The following is a 6,192-nucleotide window of genomic DNA, read 5'->3' on the forward strand; positions in this document are numbered from 1 at the left end:
AGAGACTGTTAGCGTGAGAACTGCTATCGTAAGGTCAGGGTTAACGGCCCCTGGCTTGAAACACAACCTAAGTGTAAACACAACCTGACTGTAAATTCCAAGATGTGGGCAGTGACAGCGAGGAGACAAGCAGCCCTGTAGCTTATCTTATACTCTTTGAAGCTGTGTAAATCCTGCAGTTTATCATATACTCCTTAAAGCAGAGTAAGTCCTGTAGTTTAATTACTGTGTGCCTTGAAGATGCTATATAAACCCTGGGTTTTAAGTGTTTGGGGTCCTTGTTGAAACCCGCTGCATCGGGCAGATACTCGGACCCCAGCTAGCTGGAAATAAACCTCGCTGTGTGACTTACATTATCCTGTGTGACTTACATTATCGTGTGAATTCTGTTCACTTGAGGAGGGGTTGACTCCGGACCCTAACACTACCTGCTGTTTTCCCTTGCCTGGCTAGTGTCCCCAATCAATTAGATCATCATCAAAACAATTACTTTGCCTCCTCCCATTGGTGTCAGACTTGCACAGGTAATTCTCATCGGCTAATGGAATGTGAGCCAACGTGACTGTGAAATGTGGGCAATGTTGGCAAATTTCTCTTCCAGGCATTTTCTCTTACAGATGAGGAAACAGAAGCCCAGAGAGGTACATGGATTCTGCAACATCACACAGCCAAAAGAGAGCAGAGATGACACGTGATCTCCTTCAGACTATGGTGCTGCCTTCTGATGACTTAAAGGGACACAGTCTGGGGGACTGTGCCATGCTGGAGATACTGAAATGGAAAGTTGTGAAAGGTTTTTATTGTTATTATTATTGTCGTTGTTGTTTGATTAGGAGGATAAAAGAGTTGGTGCAAAGCAGGAGATAGAGGGAACCATGAATGTGTTGTTCCACCAGAATTCATAAAACTGGGCGGCCGTCATAGGTAGCAGGGAGTCAATAAAGGGTTTTGAGTGTGGCGCCAGCGTGAAGCTGTTTGGGGAGATGAGTGTTTCTGTTGTCTTTCCAGGGACAATGGAGCATTGTGGAGACCCTGCAGGCTTTGCACGGCCCTCTGACCCTGATCCCACACAGTGCTACCTTACTAGCCATGTGACCCCAGAAAAGTCACCTTACCTTCACTCTAAACCCCTGAAAGCTTGGCAAAGGAATGAAATTACTGTTTCTGGGTACAGTCTCAAAATCATTTCCCCAGGGTTTCTCAGACTCCAGTCTGAGTGTGCATGTGACTCATCTGGGGATCTTATTAAAGTAAAGATTCTGCTTTAGTGGGTTCTGAGAGTCTGCGTGCCCTAAAAGCTCCCAGTTGGTGCTGATGCTGCTCGTTCAAGTTCACATTTGCAAGGAGCCAGATTTCTGTAGAGGACAAACCTCTGTGAGCTGTCTCCAAAAGGTCTTAGTATAGAGCAAATGTGAAAAAAGAAATAAAGGGCATTTATATACTGGAAAACAAAAAGTATGGGATAACTTTGGGTTTTCCAAAGCCATGGAGTTGAGAGTTTTAGAAGCCAAAGATGTCCCAGCGGCTATCTGAGTGACATCTATTTAAACAGTTCTTTATTAAGCACCCACTGCATGCTGCTGTTTGAGGTGCCAGAAACAAACCATGGAGATGGAACTCATTCTCTATGGGGACTTATTACCTAGTAGAGACGACAGACAGAACACAAATAAATGGAAACGGGCATTTGTATTTCAGATGATGAGAAGTGCTATGAAGATGATATAAAAAATGCTATGAAAGAAAGAAAAGAAAAGAAGAAGGAAAAAAATATGGGGTGGACCGTTGAGGAAGATTTCCAGAGGGCGTGATGTATCTAAAATGAGTTTTGAAGGATGAGAGTATTTCAACGGAGAGGGGAAAACCACCTTTGCAGGCCAAGGGAGTGGTTGGATGTGGCTGGGAGGTAAGGAATTTCTGAGTAGTCAGGTGGGTCTGGAGAGTAGAGGGAGTAGGTGAGATAATCAGAGGATATGTCAGAAACACCTTGCATGAAGCGTGGACTTTATTCTGAGGATAATGGGGGAACAATGGAATGTCTTTTTTTAAATTGAGGTAAAATACACAATGCATAAACTTCACTTATTTTAAAGTATACAATTAAAATAAAATGTGCAATTCAGAGATATTAAATATATTGGCAGTGGAGTATAACCATCACCAGTATACATTTCTAGAACTTTCTCACCACCGCAAAAGGAAACCTCATACCCATGAAGCAAGTCACTTCCCATTTCCCCCTCCCCCAGGCCCTGGCAACCACCAATCTACTTTCTCTATGAATGTGTCTCTTCTGGATATCTCCTATGAATGGAATCATATAATATGTGACTGTTTATGGCTGGCTTCTTTCACTCAGCATAATGTTTTCAAGGTTCATCTATGTTGTTGCACGTATCAGTTCTTTTCATGTCCAAGTAACATTCCATTGTGTGGTGTAGTTTTGAGCAGGGGAGGGATGGAGTCACATTCAGGAAGGTCCTTCAGGGCCCTTGTGGAGGATGGACCAAGGGGGAAAACTGCTAGGCCAGGAAGGAGGCTGGAGCTATGGCTCAGGGACATCTGTGGGGGCACTGGATGTGTTTGAGGGATATGGGGGATGAGCAACAAAGGTTCTAAGGTAAGAGAGGAAAAAGATGCTGCTGGCCTGTACTCTCTGTGGCTTACATTTGAGCTTTCATCATCTCACATCCATCCACACCACTGTCTCAGGAGGGAAAAGACAAATTTCTAGGAATTCAGAGGGATGGTGGGGGAAGCTGAGTCAGTAACTACCTATTTCCTACATCCCCTTTCAAGAAAACCCTTCTTTCTGACGGAAGACAAAGAGTTGGCAAATTCTGTAGCTCAGCACGGTTTCTGGAACTACAGGAATGGATCCATTCCAGCCCCTGACTTCAAGGGCCTCAGAGTGTGAAGATAATTTCCCACGGCAGCACGTTCAGGAAACACAGAAAATGCTTCCTGAGAGTTTTTTTTTTCTCACCAAGAAAATGTAATTTTTCTGATTACAAAAATGCCATATCTTAATTGTAAAATATTCTAGTGTGTTACTAAATGGAAAGAAAAGTAAGGGGTTTAAAGAATGTTTATTATCATAAGGACTAGCCCCAGGATTGAAGTTAAAAGACTTGTGTCTGTTTGGAAGAGAACAGTGATGACCAGGTTGGTGTTAAGCCGTATTTAGGCCAGGAGCAGAAACCTTATCCTAAAAGCCATTTTGTCTTGATCCTGTCTTGCTTTATCTCCTAGGGGCCTGTGCTCAGTGGCCATGGGCAGTCTGGACAGCGACCAGGGGTCAGAGTGTGGAGCTGGAGGGCTTGGTCATGCCCTGAAAGCCTTTGTCAATGAAAACCCCCTGAAGCATTGAAGGGGGAACAGCCTTGTTGATCCCCTCCTGTAAAACTCCATGACCTCCTGCAGCTCAGACATGCCAAATAAATTCTAATAGACCAATCTTGGTCTCCCATGACTCATTCTTCCAGTTGTGCCTAATAGTTGGGAGAGCAAGATGAGTATTAAGGGTGAAAAGGAAGGAGAAAGGTGTTCTTCACGATGTGGGTAAAAATGATGTGTTGTTTTGCTCCCGCAAGACACACTATATTAGTCAAAGCTCAATATAGTCAAAGCTCAATTCTTATTTAAGAATCTAGGGATTACTGTAAAATGGTGTAGCAATGGCTTTCCAAATTGTTGGAAAATAATTTTGCGGTTCCTCAAAAAGTTAAATTTTCATTCCTAAGTGTACTCTAAAGGATTAAAAACACGTCCACACAAAAACCTGTACATGAATGTTCACAGTAACATTATTCATAATAACAAAAGAAGGAAACAAGTGAAATGTCCATCAACGGATGAATAAACAAACTGTGGTCTCTCCATACAGTGGAATATTATTCAGTCATAAAACAGAACGAAGCACTGACTCACACTACCACATGGAGGGATCTTAAAAATATGCCGAGTGCAAGAAGTGAGACACAAAAAGCCATGTATCGTGTGATCCATTGATCTGAAATGTCCAGAATAGGCAAATCCGTAGAGACAGAAAATAGACTAGTATTTGTGGGGGGTGGTGGGAGTGACAGTTACGGGGTCTCTTTTTGGGAGATGAAAATCTTCTGGAATTAGACAGTACTGATGATGGCACAACTTTGCAAATATAGTAACCCGCCCCCCCACCCCCAAAGAAAACACCCAACCTTGAATTGTGCACTTCTGAAAGGGTGAAATTCTGGTATATGAATTACATCTCAATTTTAAAAAATTACATGTGAAAAAGGAAAGTCCAGGGGTGGTCCTCACTACAGGGATAGCTGACCTAGGTAAACCACCATGCCATCAGGAATCTCTTAGCTCTGCTTTCTCTTGCATTTGTTTGTTTGCTTATTTGTTTGTGTGGCCTACACAGCTAGAAAATGATAAAGATGATTTTCAAATTCAGCTCTGTCTGGCTCCAAGTTCAAGCTTTTATGCTTTTATCAGCCACCAGGTGATACTTCCAATTTGAAAGAGGGGTAAACTGAGGCTCTAAGAACTGAAGTCACCTGCGGACCACCATATAGCACCTCAAAGTTGTCAACGACAGCCAATCACTATGCCTACTGCCCAGGACCTGATTGTCCCATGGTCAGTCATACTTTTACTCAGGCCTGTGTACAGGGGTTGTGAAACTTCCTCCACATCTGCGTACTCACTGTCTCTGACCACAGACCCTGGCAGGAAGCTCCCAGCCTGGCTGGCCCCTCCACCATGGGGTTGCAGGGACGGTGAGATCCATTCTAGCCCTCCAGGCTACCTGACCAAGCTGGACAGCTCGGCCATTTGCTGAGGATGTTACAACGTTGTGGTGCAAGGGAGAAGTGAACGGCTCTTAAGGAAAACTTGTTAACTTTCCTAACATCTCAGACCAGGTCTTGTCTCCCTGTTACTAGCTCTCTTAGACCCCAGTACAGAATGTAGCCTGATATGAAATGACATATTTTCCTTACCTGAGTAGCCCACGACCACCAGGAGCAAACCTACAGGCCGACAAAGTCAGGTTCATTGCAGGAGAACTAGGGCGAGACCTGAGCTGGGACAGGGGCTCTGGGAATGGAGAGAATGGAGCTCACCCATCTCCTCTCCCCAAGTCTCAGGATTCCCAAATCCTCAGTGCCCTGACCGACCTGGTCCCAATCTATGTGAACTCCTGTCTTCTGTTGACCAGCCACTGAAAATTGCACAAGGTGGCAGGAAAGGGTTACCTTTTGTGTGACTACAACAGAGATGGGGACTCCTCTAGGTCACTATGGAGTAACAAGCAGGGCCCTCCTTTGGAAGAGGGGGACATGCCTTCTGCTCAGCTGAGAATCTGGGAGGTGGAAGCCAGCAATGCCTTTGACCAGTATGGAGACCTGTGTCTGGAAGGCGGTGTGTCCTCTGTCTACCTCTGAGGTCTGGACCCTGGCTTTGCTGGAGTGACCCTCAAAAAGAAAGCTGGGGATGGAGCAGAGAAATCAAAGGCTGGTGGGATTCCATTCACGTGCTGGACATGCAGGAGAATCTGGTGGTCGCACCGCCCATTGCACGCTGACCTCCACGGTGAGGCTGAGGCTGCACTGGGGGTTCAGAGCTAGCCACTGCGCCCTGCGCCTCTGTGGTATGTGGAGTATCTGAGCTCAAGGCAACTTTGGCTGTGGGCTCAAGAGAGACTTCTGCCCCTCCCTTAACTACTTAGAAGAACTTGAATCTGGAACCTTGCCCATAATAAGAGATTATCATCAGAGATAACCTTTTCCCCCTATCTATAGGGCAGGGTAAACTTCTATTTACCAAACTTCTGCTCTTATCATTTTGCAATGACCCTTTAGAGCCCCTTAGGCCCCTTACCTCACCCTCAGCTCATACCTCATCCTCAGCTCAGGATGTCTTTTGTACCCATGTTCCCTTTCTATCTCTGACCCTCTCGTGCCTGTGGGGTCTCTGGCTCACTCCTGTACGTGGGGTTCCCACACATATGTGTGTATTCAATTTGGTTATTTTCTCTTGCTAATTTGTCTCATGTCTATTTGATTATTAGGCCAGCCAGAAGAACCTTGAGGGGAGAGGAAAGTTTGTTCCTCTCCCACACCTGCAAACCCACAAATCCACTTCTGGCACCATGAACCTTGGAGACAGCCTGACCAGACAGAGGGAGAAGGATGAAGCTGA

The sequence above is a fragment of the Rhinolophus hipposideros genome (assembly GCF_964194185.1).
Source record: "Rhinolophus hipposideros genome assembly, chromosome: 21".
Taxonomy (NCBI): Eukaryota; Metazoa; Chordata; class Mammalia; order Chiroptera; family Rhinolophidae; genus Rhinolophus; species Rhinolophus hipposideros.